This window comes from Pantherophis guttatus, chromosome 1 (assembly GCF_059756535.1).
Source record: "Pantherophis guttatus breed Tessera chromosome 1, ASM5975653v1, whole genome shotgun sequence".
Lineage (NCBI taxonomy): Eukaryota > Metazoa > Chordata > Lepidosauria > Squamata > Colubridae > Pantherophis > Pantherophis guttatus.
In genome coordinates, this window is record NC_142063.1 from 256,179,490 (window position 1) to 256,199,007 (window position 19,518).

Genomic DNA, 19,518 nt, shown 5'->3' on the forward strand with positions numbered 1-19,518 from the left:
CTTATCAGAAGATTGCAAAAGGTGATTGCATGGCCTTGGGATACAGCAATGGTCATAAATATGAACCAGCTGCTAAACTTCTGAATTTTGATCATACATGATCATGGGGATGCTGGAAAGGTCGTAAGTATGAAAAGTGGTCAAAAGTCACTTTTTTCAGTGCCGTTGTAAGGGCGAATGGTCACTAAGCGAAATGTTGTAAGTTGAGGACTATCTGTACTAAACTTCCTTTCAAAGCTAGTTTAGAAAATACTCTCCTTCTGTCTCTTGAAAGTGAAGTGGCCACATTCCTTCATTTGGAATGTCTTCCAACAGTTCCCAAAGCTTGGATAAATTGTTTCTGTCTGTCCACCTAAGAGCTGACTAACAGAATAAAAGAGTTGGAAGGGACCTTGAAGGTTTCCTAGTCCAACCTCCTGCTCAAACAAGAAACCCATACCATTTCAGAGAAATTGGTGTCCAATCTCTCTCTCTCTTTTTTTTAATTTGATTTATATGCCGCCCTTCTCCGGAGACTCAGGGCGGCTTACAATGCGTTAAGCAATAGCCTTCATTCTTTTGTATATTTTATACAAAGTCAGCTTATTGCCCCCACAAACTGGGTCCTCTTCTTGAAAAACCTCCAATGATGGAGCACCCACAACTTCTGGAGGCAAACTGTTCCACCAGTTAATTGTTCTCATTGTCAGGAAATTTCTCCTTAATTCCAGATTTCCTCTCTCCCGATCAGCCTCCATCCATTGTTTTTCTATCCTGCACTCAGGCGCCCTGGCGAATAGGTGGATCCCCTCCTCTTTGTGGCAGCCCCCCAACTATTAGAATACTGTGCTGGAAGACTCTTAAGTGAGTGTAAAGCTTTTTCCCATTACTGGAATGGCTCAGGTGAAGTTCTTTGTCATGAAACACTCTGCACATCATGTGTCATCAAATGCCTTGTTGAAGGAATGTGAAGCCACCCTAGCACAGACCTACTGTGTTCAGTTGGTTAGCCGTTAAAAGGTTCCCCTCACACATATGTGCTAGTCGTTCCCGACTCTAGGGGGTGGTGCTTATCTCCGTTTCAAAACTGAAGAGCCACCACTGTCCGAAGACATCTCTGTGGTCCTGTGGCCAGCATGACTAAATGCCAAAGGCACACGGAACGCTGTTACCTTCCCACCAAAGGTGGTCCCTATTTTTCTACTTGCATTTTTTATGTGCTTTCGAACTGCTAGGTTGGCAGAAGCTGGGACAAGTAACAGGAGCTCACCCCATTATGTGGCACTAGAGACTGGAACCGCTGAACTTGCTGACCTTTCAATCAACAAGCTCAGTTTCTTAGCCACTGAGCCACCACGTCCCTTTTTAGCCTCCCCTTTTTAGTCCCTTTTTAGCCATTAAGCTATCACTAATTGTTCTAGTTTGAGCCCCCAGGATAGGGCAAAAAGACCACACTATGAAGCAGAGTGTAAAAACCAAGTTTTCAAAATTGAATTTCCTTCCTTCCACTTAGATGTCATTTTGTTCTTCTGGAAGTACCAGCTGGCCACAATCGTAAATATATTTTGCCCCGGGAGGAGGAGCTGACCTGCTTTTTCTCTTCCTAATCCTGCCCCTTCTTGCATTACTAACTAGATTCTCCTACTTTGTTCTCCCCTCCCTGGGGCTACGTTAAAGATACAGAGCTTAAGCTTGACTCTGATGCATCTCCCATCCGATTAACGGAGATCAAGCGAGCATCTCCTACACGCATTCGCCTGTCCGTCTCCCGAGTACACTCCTCCCTACCAGGTAATTCATACACACACACACACACAAATGCTGGAGAGGAAAAGCGAGGATCGGGTTAAGCATTCGCTATCGACTGTAGGCGTTAATCCGCAATAATGAGCACGACAAGGAAAAGTTCGTGTGTACCAATCGGAAGTTCTGTGTTGCTGCCAACAACATATCACTCACACTCACACACACACACGAGTGCATGTTGGCAGCAGGTGAAGTTTACTATTTGGAGGCAAATTCCTTTTTCGGCATCCCAGTTCAGACACCTGGCTAAGCGCACAGGTGACCCGTGTGGCTCCTTCAGCCAGGAGACGGCGAGACTCGGTTGTTGCACACCTGGGCTGCTCCCGGCATCCAGACTACCTCACGAGCCGGCTTAGCCTGGGCTGGGGAAAGGAAAAGGTTCTCCCGCGCTCAGAGTGCGGGAGCGGCGCAGGTCAGCCCGCGCTTTCCCTCGGTCAAACCGGAGCGCCGAAAACTTTCGGAACCGCTTCGGTCTCCCTGCTCTTTCTCGCCGCTCCTTTTGAATGACGCCTCCCATCGCCCGCCGCCACCGAGGAGGGACCGGCTGGCCCCGCCCCTCGGAAAGAGAGAGACTCCCACCAAGGCCACCTCTGCCTCTCCCACCGAGGAGCAGGCGACCGCCACATCTGGCCAGGCTGAGGTGAGAGAGGAGCCAGGGCGGCCGGCGTGGCAGGACTTTCAAAAGGAAGTCCGGAACAAGCGCTCCGGTTCGTCGCCTCTGGCCGAACCTAACGGGGCCGTTTCGGCCCCCTGTCGCGCCACGCGCGCCTTTTTCTTGCTTTTTCTTCTTCTTCTTCTTCTTTCCTTCCCCTTCCTTCGCTTCCCGCCTGAGCAATTCCGAGGATGAGGAGGGGGAAGGGAGGAAGCAAGAGAACCGCTGCGGGTCTGGCTGCCTCGCAGCCGTCGCTTGCGTGAAGCCGAGGCGGGCGGAGGAGCCTTCGAAGAGCCCCCTCCCCCAAAGGGCAGAAGCAGCGGAGGTCTCCCGCCAGGTAAAAATGCCAGGTGAGACGAATGGGGGGAGGGGGGCGCAGACGAAGGACGCCTCTCTCTCTTCGGTCCTCTGTCTTTCTGGCTACTCCCGTGCGTGGCTGAGGAAATAAATGCCCAAGCCTCGGGAAAGAGAAGTAAAGCAGGCGCCGCCGCGGCGTCCTAGGGATTCCCGCGGCGTGGAGGAATTAAACTCTTTGTTCTTCCACAGGGATCCGTGTCTGGGGAAGAGCCGAAAGGTTCGCGGAAGAGGGATGGGCGGGGCTTGAAGGATCGAAGGCTGCGTTTCCCAAAATAAAATAGGGCGCTCCCGCCTTTTCGGGGGGAGCCGCTTGGTCTCCTTTCGGGTCCGCCCGTCTTCTGCAGCTGCTACACCCTCTTTTGTTTGACTGGCAACGTTCGCGAATTCTTCCCTTCACCGTCCATTCTTAGCCAAGCCGCTTAAAAGGCACGGAAATGAGAAGAGGCGCTGGGATGGCTCCTTATGGGTAGTTTCAACATTTCTCTCTCTCTGGGCGTTTAAAAAGGCTTTTTTTGCTCTTTGCGTTTAGCTTTGACGCTGGGGTGATTTGTGCGCATATGCACACAACCAACAGTTTGTTCGGCTCCGGCTTTCTTAACAGCCAGAGACGATCGGAGTAAGAACGCCGTTGTATTTGGTTGCCAGAGGTGGTGTTTGGCGTTTCAGTTCGTCCTAAATGGCACTAGGGGTTGTGGTCTCAACGGATTTTTACAACCAGCCCAGATTGTTCATGCTGCTAAGAGTTGACCTGCTAAGAGTTTAAATGGACCGTAAATTTGAGCACAGTTGTTCTGTAGGAGTAAAGGTGAGCATATAAAACAAGTTTCTTAAGTGTAGTATATGGGGGAGGTGACAGAATTTTCTGATTTGTGTGAAGTTGTAGAAACAGTTGTCTAAAATATAGTACCTCCTACATATGTTAATCTGAACTTCTGTCATCCACCAAGACAGTCCTTGACTTATGACCATTCGTTCAGCAACTATTCAGAGTTACGATGAGTGCTGACACAAGTGACTTATGACCGCTCCTCACACTTAAAGCTATCTCAGGATCCCTGCAAATCACATGATCCAAATTTGGGTACTTGGCATCCAGTATTTATAATGGTCCTCGGGCCATGTGATTGTCATCCGTAACCTTCTCAGTGAGCTTCAGATAAGGAAAGACAATGGGAGAAGCTGGATTCACTTAACAACCATGCGATTCGCTTAATAGTTATGGCAGAAAAGTCATAAAATTGGTCACGGCCATGTGATGACTCATTTAAAAATTAAATCGCTTAGAGCCAGAAGTTTCAGTCCCAATTGTGGTTGTAAGTCAAGGAGCACCTCTATGGCTAAAGATGATGGAAGTTGTATCCAATGTTTCCAAAGGGGTCGATACTCAGTTGGAGAAGATAAGAGACATATGTCTTTGCAAATTGAAGTCCCTGGAAAACTAAATATGAAACCTTGGATGGTAAAATTCTGAATAAATTGAAGACTTCAGACATTCTGTGCCTAATTAGGGAAACGTCAGGATCTTATCCTTACTATTTAGTGCTAGTCTGTAGTACTAGTTTTTTTTAAAAAAATTCTCAACTCAAATATAGTACTGAAGACATGTGTTTTAGTCATAATAGCTTGAGTGTTGCACAGTTTTTTTCCCCTGTTAAATCCTGTCCAATTCTTTAAGATTGCCTAAACAAGTTCCTGCAGTTTTTTTGGCAAGGTTTTTCAGAAGTGGTTTTCCATTGCCTCCTTAGGGCTATGGAAATCACAATTATTTTACTATTTATGGCCATAGCCAATGTTGTAGAATTCCGTTCTGTATAAAACAAAGGAAAAAAACTTCAAGTAGCTTGGAATTTTCTTGAAGCTTCTTAAAATTTTATTACTTGATATGTTATTTTGTACATTGAAACTGGAACATGCTCTCATATTCCAGCTTTGGCAGACAACATGTAAAATGTATTGAATAATAGAAGTGTTTCCACTTTGATAATTGAAGAAGCTCTACTTAAAAAAAGGGAGAGAAAAGCTACATTGTAATTAAATAGAAGCATGAATAGTTGAATAATTTCACAATACTTCTTTATTTTATTCCTAAATAGAAGCATTTTAATGTCTATATTGCCACTCTTTTCCAGCAAAATACCTGTAAAAGTATAATTAAGAGGCAATTTGGGTAATTTAATGCACAAATAACAATTAGTTTTTTGTTCTGAATAAAAAGCAGTGTTCATATAGAAGAAAATAAAATGTAGATATGCAGCAATTTGGAGAAGAAATCATTACATTTTGGTATCTGACACTGAAATATATATTACTTGTTGCTCATGGTTGGATTATTTGTGCAATCCTGATGGAAAAATATGATAAAATTAGCATTAATTGACTTACGCTTTCAGTTATGGAAAGTGTGGGTCACGTAAACAGTTCATCATTTCCATAAACAGGTTTTTGACTTCTGGAGTGTATCAGAAATAAGAATGCAGTTTTAAATCTTAAAAAGTCAGTTTAAATTACATGGATAAGAACATCCTTGCATATTGCTGATTCACATCAACAGTTCCCCTATGTGAGCCTTTTCTTTGTATGTGCAATTCTATTTTTCACTCTTTATTAGTCTATTTGTTCTGATGTCCACTAGCTCTACTGGACCATGCAGAAGACAGTGGTTTATCTATAGATTTTAAAACTGAGATGTCTATATAATTCTACTCACTGCCTCACTGATGTATTCTCTTTTGTCATCTTGTCACTTTTTCTCTTTGTATGAACTAAGCCGAGAGAGCTGACATTAGGAATTGGATACTTCATGAGTGACTTTTTCTGATGTGGATATGAATCTCTTGTTGGAAAAATGTTGGACTCTGTAAGTATGAACAGTACCTTGCATTGATATGCATATTAATCTATGATTCTTGTTACGTGTGCATTGGAAGAGAAAAAAGGATATTCTTATGAAAGAACTTTTTCCATTATAGATATGGATTGAAACATAGAAGAATACAAGATCAGTTAGTAGTATATATGTATTGCATGTTTCAATGTGAAACCATCAGGAATTAAAATAAGACTCTGCATGCAACATAAAAATCAGTAAATTAGTACTATCTTTTTTTCTGCATATGGCTGAATGTCATGTCTACTTTGGCAAAAGTGTCTCATCCTCCTTATCTTAAATTCTTGATAGAAGTAAATACATATACAAGAACATAATTCAGTGTGAGGAGTTTTATGAAGACAACCTTAAAAATTTGTCTGTAACCAGGATTGTTAAGCCAATGAAGGTTATGATGACAATATACATGCTTATTATTATCAACAACATTGCAATAATAATTTATTAAATTTATGATGCTGACTCCCAGCATCTCCATCTGAATTTGGTTTAGCATGTTACCTTGACTTTTGATGATGCTATAATTTTGTATCCTGAAATGTGGAAGCACAGCATGTTTTTAGACTATGTCACGTCACAATGTTACCTTATAGCCTTTAACCCATTGAATGAACACTAATATACATATTAATCCCAGGATAATATTGCAGGATTCAATCTGAGTTGATCACTGGAACCAGAGGTTTAGTCTTCTGAGTTTTTGAACTTGTACTGGAGCCCATCCTCAGATAACTTGTCTCCCTATAGCATGAGTCTGAAAGCTTAGAAGACTAAACCTCTGGTCCCAGTTACCAACTCAGATTGGTTCCTTTAACCTGTCTTTAGATTGTCGGATATGGTCTAAGACATTGTGTAACTGCTCTGTCATTTGAATTAAGTAACTGATGTGCTCGGTATTTTCCTCTAGAATTTTTCATCAGGAAACACTCTAATACATAGAATTATAAGTAGCAATTTCGAGTATATTATAAAATTACTGGTTTTTAATTTAAAATACTTTTAAATGACAGACTAAAGGAAACAAAATCTGATCCAAAATTTTTCTGGAACAAAATGCATTTAATAAACAGTATGATAGAGTTGTACAGTTTCCACAGTATTACTGTGGAAAACTAAGTTCTTGTCTACCTTAAAATATGGAAACCTACTGGATGATTCTGGACCAATCACTCTTGTCTGTCTTGGCCCAATGTAATTCACAGAGCTCTTATCTCATGAATACATTTATAACACTTAATTTCTTGTATATAAATAATGTGCAATGTTACATTTTGTAGATTAGGATGCACTAAGTTGTGTGGTGTAGTAAGGCACGGAGCAGAAGGAAGTTTTATTGTATTAACCAGCACATTTTGAAAATGTGGTTTCTTTTTCAAAGCGTTGTAGTTAAAAGATACAAAAAGAAATATGAAATATATACTTATGAAGACAAAATGTTCAACTTCTATTAATTCAAAAGTATCTCTTATCATAGAATAAAAAATGACTCATGCTATTTACAGAACAGGTTTTGTACTTCTTTTTGTATTATTTAACTACAGGGTCTTTAAAAGGGACCCACTAGTCCAAATAACTTATATAATACAATACAGCTTTGTCAGGTAGTTGTTTTTGTATGTGATTCTAATTCATCAGTGTTTTAATATTGCCATGATATGTAGCAAGCATAATAATTAAGGTTTATATCATTTCTTGTGTAAAAGGAAAGATGTACTTCAGCTTTTACATAAAGAGTGAATCATATAATTGTGATGGAAAGACACCTTAATTGTAGAACCATTCCCAAGTGCCGCTTCACAATCAATGTCAGAAGTCTTTTTTCTCCATAAAAACCTGGAAATAATTGACGAAAAGACATCATTATAATTTTCTGAAAAATGGTCAAGGTCTCATAAGAAACAGTTGCAAAGCATATGTTGCATTATTCAAAAGATAGCTGAGTGAATATTCTGTTAATACTCAAAAGTTTTGAAAGTTTTGCTTTTATTTCATAGTTAAAATGTATGCAGAAGAGATGGGAACTTGAGCACATTCCTTTAACAATGTTCTGTTTTGTACCACAATTAACTTTAACAATTAATATCATATGATGAGGAGTATGATAATTTTTCAATATGTTTCCTACAATCAAAACTTTTTAATTAAATTTGTGGCAACTTTTGAAGAATTAATTAAGAAATTATCTGAGTAAGGAAATAAAAACTGACAGACAATTAATCTTTGCATTAGTTAATCAGTTCCTAAAAAGGATGGTGACCCCACCATGCTTGGTGAAGAAATCCACGTTAAATAATATAACTCCCCTTGAATCCCATTACTAATTATATGGTTGGATTGTTGCATAAGAGGTACAATCTTTACATGGGAGCAATTCATGGGAGCAACTCCCACAGTAATCAATGGAATAGTTAGAGACAAGCATAATATTAATAGAGAACCTTATCATAAGCATCTTACCATAAGAACCTTATCATAAGCAACAGCCATGTTCTAATATCATTAGAATAACATAATTATGTTGCAATGTGAACATCATATACAGTAGCCAAGTGTTTCAATGACTCCTTCTCCTTAGCTTTTGTTAACTTCTTGTTTAAGTGAAGTGCTATGGGCAACTTTATCTTTTCAAATCATGGATACACCAAGAATTTTAGGTTCTAATATAAAGCCAAAAATTTGGGTTCGGCTTGTCTGCAGATGGGCTGAATCGTGAATCTGTTATACATTTCTAAAGTATATGCTTGCCAGTAAGCCAACCCTCAAATTTTTAACCAAAATACCATTAAAATGTGCCTCCTGTAGATAAGTCAATTGTTCAAATTTAAATCAGAATCTGTTCTGGAAAACAACATGTATTGATACAAAATAAGGGAAAAAAAAGTCCTTCAGAATATATTGAAGAAACATAAGAAAATTTTGAGGGTCGGGCTTATTAGTTGGTATATTTTTCATGGTGTGTTGGTTAAAAATGTGAGGGTTAGCTTATCTGTGGATGCGCTTATCCATGACTACATGCGGTAGTTTTTGATGTCATCTGGCTGTAAAGACTCAGAGTAAGATTAATTGATTCATTATGTAACATCAAGTTGATGTTGGCTCTTCAAGACAAATAGAAGGATGATCTAGTGCTGACCTTGTCCTTCAAGACTCCCAACACTGCTGTAATTAAGTCCATCCACCTTGCATTACCAGATAGTCTTTGATTTACAACTACAATTGGACCAGAATCTTGGTCATTGAGTAAAGCTTTAGTTAAGTGAGAAATCATGTGACTGCTTCGCTCAATGACTACAATCCTAGCACTCCCAGTTGTGGTCATTAAACTGATATCCCCAGGTAAGGAGCATGGGGTGCATTTGGAGAGATGAGGGAAATCCTAGAGAGTGGAGATCACACACAAGTGTCTCTTCACTCACTGATATCCCAAGCAGGATATTCAGTTCTCCTTTGCATCATTTTTGGACCCAACATCTCTGGCGGACGTTTCTGAGACATGTGGCTAAAAAAGCTGCCTTAGACACATGTAAATTCACCACAGAAACTGTCCAAAAAAGTGGCAGAGGGAGTGCAAAGGCAGCAAAATGGAGGCAGTCTCGTGCGGGTCTAGGAGAACTTGGCGCAGCCAAATCACCATGACCAACTTTCTGTGGCCAGCTTGCCATGGCCAACTCTCTATAGAAAACTCACTGCAGGATAAGTTATACTAATATCAAAGAAATGGTGGAATAGAATCATTAAAGAAAACATTTCAAAAAGAAGGACATAATGAGATCTGAATGACAAAAATTAAAATATTTTAAAAATTATTTTAAATACTTAAATTGAATTGTTGAATTTTCCCATGGTGAGTTGGCCATGGCAAGTTGGCTGCACCAAGTTGGAGCAGAGCAAAGGCCTCTCTAGGGCAGCATTCTGACTTCCACAGGGGCAGCTTAAAAATTCCATTGCTGAAGTCCAAGCAGAAAGCGTTAACAACATTTCAATCTAGCCATATCATAAGCACTCTGAAAGTTGCTCAGCTCTTCCCCAATAGCATGTTATTAAATTCCATCTAATCTGAGGGGTCCATCCTCTACCATTATATTGCCAATTACTTTATATTGTCTATCCATGGAAATATTTTGAGTAGCTGGCAAGGAAGATTGTAAATGATCATGGGACACTTGGTAACCGATCATAAGAGCGAACAGTTTGCCAAACATCCAGATCACAATAATCTAACTGTGAAAGGTGGTGCAATGTTTTGTGATGGTCAGATGTCCTTTAGAGGCCATAAAACACGCTTTCCAAAGCCACTGTTAATTTGAGCTGTAGTTAAGTATAAATAAGTCAAGGACTAACTATAGTTGTTTTCTTTTTCTCTTTCCTTACTTCTTTCCTAGCTCTACACTTCTCAAAAGATTTAGGTCTTCACTTAATGTTCTGTTAGTTTCAGAGTGAATTTTATTGTAAAGCTCAACAACTTATTCTGCATCAGTAGTTGGAACATAAATTTGGGTAGCCATTAGATTAAAGGATTGTCTGAAAAGTCAGTTGTTATACATTGATATTATTCAGTCATTGATTGCATTGTACCCAAGTACTATTTTTGGTATATCCTGTCTGACAATGAAAGCAACATCATTTTTTGCTTTGTTTTGGGTTCTTGAATAGCAGAATAGCAATGTCCAATTCCAGTCAATTTTAACTTGCAGATATCCATATGTAGCTGATTAACTTTATCTTTTGCCGAGTTGAGTTTTTCTTTATTTATACTGTTGTCATTAAAATGAACATCCACCTCCAGAATTGCTTCTGCCCAATATAAGTGCCGATTTGCTTTAACTGGAAAGATGAAACCTACAGGGAGTGTTTTATTTTTTATTATTTTCTTTTATGTATATGATCATCCATCTCAAATTCATGAGACTAGACAGCTAACAAAAACACAAGAAAGAGACATGTAACAGTAAAAATATACACACATATAATCAGGGTAAAAAAATCAAGGTAAAAAAAATAATACAGGGGGGAAAATATTCTTGATGTATAGTACCTGCATTCTTTGCTCATCCCAGGGACATCCCTACTCTTCCTTTATGAAGCACAATAGTAGCACCTGAAGGTGGACATAGCAGGATAAACAGATACACACACACACACACACACACACACACACACACACACACACACACTGTGTGTATGTATATCTCTATTTCTGTTTCTATTTCTGTCTGTCTCCCTCTCTCTCTCCCTCCCTCTCCCTCCCTCCCTCCATCTCTCTCTCTCTTGCCTGTACAGGTATCTCACAGATATATGGGTATCAGTAGGAAAAAGAGGTATTTTATTTTCAAATTCCCATTACATATGTCTAGTCACATATGTAACTGATGATATTACATAGTTTGGGTAATGAAATATCTACAAGAAAACAAGCAAGCTCAGAGAGCACCAAGGACCCCTCATAATGGTATTATTTTTGCTTTACTTGAGGCAAACTTCATTGCAGCATAAAATATAAAATTTCCTTGATGCAAATCCTGTTTCTTGAGTTAAAAGTAACTTGATATTTTTTGTCCAGTCACTACTGTAGATACACCAGTGTTTGAGAACCCTAATATTAAGATGGTTCATAATTCAAAAAATGATTTGGAAGAAATGCTTTGGGCAACATATAAGCACAGCAACTCTCTACCATTAAATCAGTTCGTCCTTTTTTTCAAGCTTATGAGGAAGCTAGTAAAGAGATGAGTTGCTTTATTGAAGTGTCATGCAAAGTCTAAAGTACTTCTCCCTAATCATTTTTAAAATGTGAATCCTATAATCCTATTCAGCATGTATTCAATGTGTAATTCAATAAGATTTAGTGACCATATTCAACTGAACATATTTCATCTTATTAAGCTGAGATATTTTATAACCACTTGTCAAAACATACAGATCAATTTATGACTGCAGTTGGAACTGGATTTTTGGTTGTAAGTCATTTTGGTCTTAAATCGAGGCATCCATGTGACCAGATCCAATTTTATGACATTTTTTTTGTGGCAATTGTTAATTGAAACACTGTGGTTCTTAAGCAAATCTGTGGTCATTAAGTGATGTATGTATTGTAGACATACATTGTTATGTATATTGATATAAGAATTAGAAATTCTTATATCAATACATAAATCCCTAATTAGGGATTAATTAAGTCCCTACTTACAGAACGAACCAGAGTATTTTAAATCAACTTTGAACTGTAATTTTACTTCTTAACTTGTTTTAAAGCTTGTCTGAACCTTGATTAGTAAAACTATATTTCTTCTTATTTTCTGGTTTATTACAGGTTTTTAATATTTATTTATTTATTTATTTTAAAATAAACCGAGTGGCTATGGCTTCCAGCGTCCCGATATAGCCAGCTGACGCCATCGCTGGCTATTGGGGGCGAATCACTCGCCCCCACGGAGAGGGCTCGCAACTTGGGCGTCCTCCTGGACGCACGGCTGTCTTTAGAAGACCATTTGACGGCCGTGGCCAGGGGGGCTTTTTATCAGGTTCGCCTGATACGCCAGTTGCGCCCCTTTCTAGATCGGGACTCTCTACGCACAGTCACTCAGGCACTAGTCACTTCCCGCCTGGACTACTGCAACGCTCTCTACATGGGGCTCCCCCTGGGGTGCACCCGGAGGCTCCAGCTGGTCCAGAATGCGGCCGCGCAGGGGATTATGGGGGCGACGAGGCGCTCCCATGTGACACCTCTCCTGCGCGAGCTGCACTGGCTCCTGGTAGTCTTCCGGGTCCGCTTCAAGGTGTTGGTGACCACCTTTAAAGCGCTCCATGGCTTAGGGCCGGGGTACTTACGAGACCGCCTACTGCCACCAATAGCCTCCCACCGGCCAGTACGCTCGCACAGAGTGGGCCTCCTCAGGGTGCCGTCCGCCAGACAATGTCGGCTGGCGACCCCCAGGGGGAGAGCCTTCTCTGTGACGGCGCCCACCCTCTGGAATAACCTTCCCCCGGAGTTACGTATAATAACAGACCTCCGGATTTTTCGTCGGGCCCTGAAAACTTATTTATTTCAACTAGCTGGGCTGGCTTGAGCTAAATTTTAAATTGGTTTTAAATTGGGTTGTTTTAATTTACGGCCAGAATATCTAATTATTTTAATACTGTTTTTTAAATTTTGTATGCTTTGTTTTTACTTAGGCTGTGCACCGCCCTGAGTCCTATTTGGAGAAAGGCGGTATAGAAATTTAAACAAATAAATAAATAAATAAATAAATAAATAAATAAATAAATTCCAATGAATTGTTATAGAAGCCAGGTTTGCAGGTTTATTTCAGAAAATATCACTTATTTTAAACAACAGCTCTTGGTTCATTTGCCATTGCAAGCTGGAAACTTAAACTGAATCCTGGTTTATTCCTTCATCTATTTCTTTAGGAAGGTGGAATTGAGGAGAGGGGGGTACAAACTGGACTGGCACAGTTTCTAAATGTAGAGCTAGGCCATGGTTTAGCATCACATCTGAACATCCCTGATTCATTTGAGACATGATGATTAAATTACAGGAAAAGCTCTGATCATGTATATCATACTTTAATTAGATGAGAGATTCTTAGTTGTTCTCTAAAGACATGAATCCACATTCTGTTTTCCCTTTTGTGTGTGAGGGAAAATTAACATACAAAAGTAAAATACAGTGACAAATCTTACTTCTATATGAAATTTAATTCAAGTTTATTCAAATTTATTCTTATAAAATTCTACTTGCACTAATAATTTCAGTTCCTTTCGGTTTATAAATTCTCTTTTTCTATGAACTAATAATGAGAACTGACATGAGGTACTGTTTAAAAAGAGAAACAAGGTACTGAAGGGCGCTTTTATTTTAAAAATAATCATTGTGTGCCAACTGCTTAGTAATAAGCAGAAGAGAAAGTTAAATATAAAGATTGTATTCCAGTGCCTGGTTCATATGTTTACCTCCCCCACCCACTGCTTTCGGAAAGAGAGTTGTAGCTCAAGTGTCTGTGGAAACAACTTACGCTGTGAGACTACCTGTGTGTCCACCTTGCTAATAATACTGTACTCTGAGGAAGGAGCCCTCAGAGCGAAGTATTTGGACCTGGTGATTATGCTTTAAAGGAGATAAGAAAGTGGGAAGCTCTCCAGAGATGCCAGCTGCTTCCACAATTTTCCAGGGTGCCTGCTTGGCTGAGCAATCAACCACCTGCTGCCTCATTTTCCATATGACACATCAGATTGCACTCTGCAGCAGTCAGGCAAGGAATATGCCATTGAGTAGTCTCAAAAGAGCCGCTCTGCAAAGCAGAAAGTTCACTCTTCCTTTTGGGAGGGCTAGTCCCGGATCCTTGTTTATTATCCTATGACTATCACAAAGTGTTGTATCTTATGATTCTTGATGAATGTATTTTTATGTACACTGAGAGCTTATGCACCAAGGACAAGTGTATCCAATCACACTTGGCCAATAAAGAATTCTATTCTATTCTATTCTATTCTATTCTATTCTATTCTATTCTATTCTATTCTATTCTATTCTATTCTATTCTATTCTATAAAGAATTCTATTCTATTCTATTCTATTCTATTCTATTCTATTCTATAAAGAATTCTATTCTATTCTATTCTATTCTATTCTATTCTATTCTATTCTATTCTATTCTATTCTATTCTATTCTATTCTATTCTCGTGCTACACTAAGACCTAGTGTTCATCAACCACATCTTTTGCCTGTGTACTGTTTGGACCTGGCTCTTGTAGTCAGTTCCCTGTCATACTCCCCTAGCCCCCACCACTACTAAATTAGTTTAATTCAGAAAAGCATGGTCCAGTTAAATTTAGGTGAAGCTACCAATCAAATTCAGCTATCATATTATACCTCAGCAAATCTTGTCCATTTTTCAACAAGTCTGCGTTACAGTTACGGTTTATTTATTTATTAAAATTTCATTTTCACCTTTATTTTGTTTTAAGTAACTCAAGGTGGCAAACTTACATAATACTCCTTCCTTCTCCTATTTTTCCCGCAACAATAACCCTGGGAGGTAAGTTGAGCTAAATGAGAGAGTGACTGGCCCAAAGTCACACAGCTGGCATTTGTGCCTAAGGTGGGACTTGAAGTCACATCTTCCTGGTTTTTAGGCCATCACTTTAACCACTATACCACACTGGCTTTTTTCAGACTGGTTGAGGCTGGGACACTTGATGTATGTACCAAGTCACTCCTGCCATTGGACTAAATTAACTGTCATATCAAATAGTGTATACTAGAGGGTGTAAAACAAATGACAAAGCACTGTATTCCTGAAGATAGCTGGTTGCTCTTGCCACTGGTTTTGAGAAGAGAAAGAGATATACTTTTCAGTTTAATTAGGCAACAAAACATCTGTATTATCACAGATGCAGATGCTGCATAGAAACCATTTTCAGCCTGATCTTAATGTAAGATCCCATGATTTAAGAGTGCCTGATTTAAGATACTCTGTGGTGACTAGACAAACTAGGGCTTGTCTAGTTTGTATATGTTGTTGTGAAAACTCAAGGTATTTTTCTGTTAAAGTAGAACTTCCCTGTTTTGAAAACAGATTTGCACTTTCTTGTTTATTGGCAGTCTGTCCTTTTATCTTCCAACTCTACTTTTTTAAGTCTTGTACTGAAGAAGGATGTATTTTTCTTGTTTGTCAGTTTATAAAAGCAGTTATTACTTGACTGCTATGCAAGTGCAAAGGAATGTCATCCTAGACAGCAGCAGAATTTTTTCTTAAAGTTTGACCTCATTGGAAAGAAATGTAGGAAGCACACAGAATTTGTTCAAGATGGAAAGTAGGGAATTGTGCACAGAAGTGAGGGAATAAATAATTTTTCTGAAGCTAGGGAACTGCAAACGATTTCTCAAGGATTTCTTTAGAGAAATAAATCTTTTAGAGCAGATGGCGTAGCCAGAACAACTTTTACAATAAGTTGAGCAGTTGGACATCCACTACACTTAGAGATAAAACAAAGACACATTCTGGTGAGAGAGAAGTTCCATGAGGATGGACTCCAGCAAAGCTCAGAAGACTAAACCTCTGGTTCTGGTGACTGTCCCAGACTGGATCCTGCAACATTATCCTGGGACACGTATATTTGGCTTCATTTGTGAAAGCCACCAAAGAGCATTGATATATACTGTATTCTTGGACCCGAATACTGATCTTCCATTTTCTCATTTAGGCTTTGATCTTGTAATTAAAAACTACCATATCTGGGATGCAAGAATCTAGGCACAAAAAGATACAAGAAAAGTAATTCTTTGCTGCAATCTACTGTTTGTTCAGAATTTTGCTTATACTAGCCCTATAAGTAATAGAACTGAATTAGCAAGCAGTCTATTTTTTAAGAATTCATCTAAATTTGCTTAGAGCATATTTAACAGTTAGCCTTTAAAGAGTTGTACACAAAGTATAAAACAGCTTATCTAGTTTATCTTAATATATATTAACTGAAACTAAGCAAGTTTTGGCTCTGGTCTATTTCTGAGACTCTTTGAGAATCCTTTGTGTGTTGAATCAATTGGGACATGCTACTACATTGATGAATTCTCTATATGCTGATTAGGTTCTAGGAATGAACAGAGAAAAGATGAGAATCTGTCTTTTTCACTGATGATATTACTCTTGGCCACATTAATGTCTTATTAATAGCCAAGAAGAAATCTGAATCTGTTTAAGTTGTCCAGTTATGATCTTATCATGTGCGATTTCCAACTCTGAGCAAAACAGGAAGTTATCAGTAGCCCTTTCAAGGAGAGATGTATTTTTGGATGTATAGTGAACAGTGACCTCTAATTTTCTGCCTGACTAGAACTGCAAAAATCTCATCTATCAAGAATCAGCCAACTACAGTATATGATGAGTAGGAGGTATTTGGGTTGATGAATCACAAATTGAAGGCTGCTATAGAGTCAGAAATGGTGTTCATTCTCAATGCAAGCCAGAATTTTCAAACCATGGTTTGATGAATAATGTACAATAGTGTGGTTCTTGAATAACTCATATTGTCTTTTAGTAATTGGGACAGCATGTCATATTTTGTGGCATGATGATGGTTGTAGTGGGTAGTACTATAAAATGAGTGACTTTTTCCCCCACCAGTTTTGTGATTTTGAAGAGGAGATGTTTAAATACATGAAACCTATGTTAGGTTTTTGCTACAGTTTGTGTGTTTTGTTTTGTCAAAATGGCAACAGTGTTTTATAGAGGAGTCTAGGTGCCACAAAAAAGGTGGTGTAGATTGTCAGGTTTCCAAGGCAAAAGCATGAAATACCGCGTATAGAGGTATTTGCTCCTGTAGAGTATTTCATGCTCTACAGGAGCAAAGTTAAAGGCCAGCCTGAAACAGTATTCCAGACATAATATAATTTCAGAGTGCTGATATTGGAATGATTTAATTTAGAATGATTTATTAATGGATTTCAGGACAGATTCTAATGTTCTAGTTCACATGTCTCTAGAATAAATGTGTATCACTATTGGTTGCTATGTTAATTAAAATAAAAGATGATAACTAGACCATGAATAAAACCAAGAAGCATAATCCAAAGCCTCTAATCATAATTTTATAATAAGTAAAAGTAGGTTTTATTTAAAAAATGCATTACATAATTCACTATTGTAAGGGTTTCTGGAGTTCTCAGAAGCTTATATTTCCAGTGTGGCATAAGAGAAGAAATGCCCATTTTAGGTAGAAGCAGCTCCATTTAACTTCTTTTGCCTTGTGGCAACAGATGGATGTAAACCTGCCAAAGAAAACAAGCCAGTGAGGATTTCTTAGATCTTTATGATTCCGCGGGAAACTCAAATGGCTAGTATCATCAATAGTATCTGGCAGCCATTTGATCAGATGTTCTGCCTTTGCTTGCATGCCCATGATATAACTTGTTGGATGGAGCCAAGGGAGGACAGGTTTCTAGAAGCTTACAGTCAGTCATGCGATGGTAAATATGTAAGAACCAGTTCTGCCAGCTCCATTGCTGGTATTACACTGTGGCCACAGAATTAGCTGCTCAGTGCAATAGATGTCATAGCCCAGTTCTACTCTTAATTCTTTCATAGAATCCCCCCAAATTTAACAGTCAGTTCTCATGAGCTGGCTCCAGCACACCATTGGTTACAGCCAAGTACTATTAAGTGTATCTGTTTCTCTACCCAGTAATAATACAAAGAACCAGTTACTTGAAAACAAAATATTTTATAATGAGGAGGTTAAACTTGTTAAAATAAGTGTCTTTTCTACTATCAGCAAAACACACTTAGATATTGCTTTTGTTCTGCTTTCTTCAAGAAGAACTAATTCCAGTGAACCCACAACAATAAAATATTTAAAGGCAGCTTTGATCATTGTGCAACAAACCGAATCACAGGCATGCTTAATCAATAATAGCAATAATTTTAAGAAATTACAGAATTTGTATAAAGTAGCCTTATTTTTATATCATTTCAACATATACACTGACTAGTCATTTTTGATATCCTCACTGTGAGTAGGATAATCTGGAAAGAGTTCTATTCATGTTTATTTGTACATGAGTAGATCTTTTTCTTGAGTTCTTGGACCTGGAGAAATCCTTGCACAAGAACCAGGAATTTCCCGAAGCTGTGGTAGATAGAGCTCATTAATTTTTCATGCACCAAATATTTGTCCTACTTCATTGGCAGTTCTGCATCACAATTCTAATGCAAAAAGACTTCCCAATGAATTTGATGGACTGTATTGAAATATTTGCCTGAATTACAATTATTAATAATTTAGGAAGTATTTTGCAGCTTTATATCAGATCGGAGCTATATAGACCAGCGTTCTGTACTTCAAGAAGTAACAGAAATTACTGAGTATGAAAAAGAAAATTTAATAACTTAAAAGAAAAGTATACAATAAAGTGAATAAGGTTGTATTATGGAATATTTTCATAATTGTAGAGTTGGAACTTGATTATCAAATGCAATAAAAGTGGAATATAATGGGAACAAAATATTTTTGAGAAAATGTGGTGTGTTTAATGAATGGTTTAACGTTGCCCAGGAAGTGAGACATAGATGTATGATGCCTCACTGGTTTTTCAAAATATATTTACAGAAATTGTGATATTAGAGGTACATTGGTTGGGGATCTAAATGTATGGATGGTTGTTTGCATATGATGCTTTGTTACCTGAGAATGTGAATCAGTTGCAGAATGGTGCCTTGAGTATGGATCTGGAAAATAGAGTTGAATTGCAAGTTATTTATTTATTTATTATTTATTTATTAATTTAATTTATATACCGCCCTTCTCCCAGAAGGACTCAGGACGGTGTACAGCCAGAATAAAACACACAGATATAAAATTTAAAAAACAATTTAAGAAATATTAAATAATTTGGCCCATATCTAATTAAAATAAAACTACCTGTTTTGAACATTTAAAAATTAAGAGTTAATGATTAAAAAATTTAAAAATTAGGCCAGCCCGGCTTGTTGGAATAAAAGAGTCTTGAGGGCCCGACGGAAGGTGCGTAAGTTATGTATGTAGGGGGGAAAAAAGAGCAGATAGATCAACTTAAGTATTTTGGTAGAGTATTGATTAAATACGGAAAATGATTGGAGAAATTCCAAGATAAGCAAATGTTAGTAGAAAAGTGATTGGTGGTATGAAGTCTGTTGTAAGCAAACAATCCTTGTCTTCTTTTTTATATGGAAAAGATAACTTGGTATGTCCAAGGAAATGTAAAAATGTTGAATGCACAGTGAATAAGTTACTTAAAATTATGTATACTGTACTAAACGAAGAAGCAATAGCTTCAAGCATAATTTGATACTGAGTGAA

At 38.3% G+C, this 19,518-nt stretch overlaps 1 protein-coding gene across 3 annotated transcripts in view; it reads left to right on the plus strand.

The window, feature by feature from the left end:
- The first annotated feature begins 2,021 nt into the window (after positions 1 to 2,021).
- TMEM200A (transmembrane protein 200A) overlaps positions 2,022 to 19,518 on the plus strand; it is a 42,719-nt gene continuing 25,222 nt past the window's right edge. The window contains exons 1-2 of one of the 3 annotated variants that reach the window (XM_034418792.3): positions 2,022 to 3,599; positions 5,562 to 5,651. The gene's annotated coding sequence lies outside the window, so the exon portion shown is untranslated. The remainder of the gene's footprint in view (positions 3,600 to 5,561; positions 5,652 to 19,518) is intronic. The other 2 variants (XM_034418791.3, XM_034418790.3) reach the window with 2 other exon arrangements.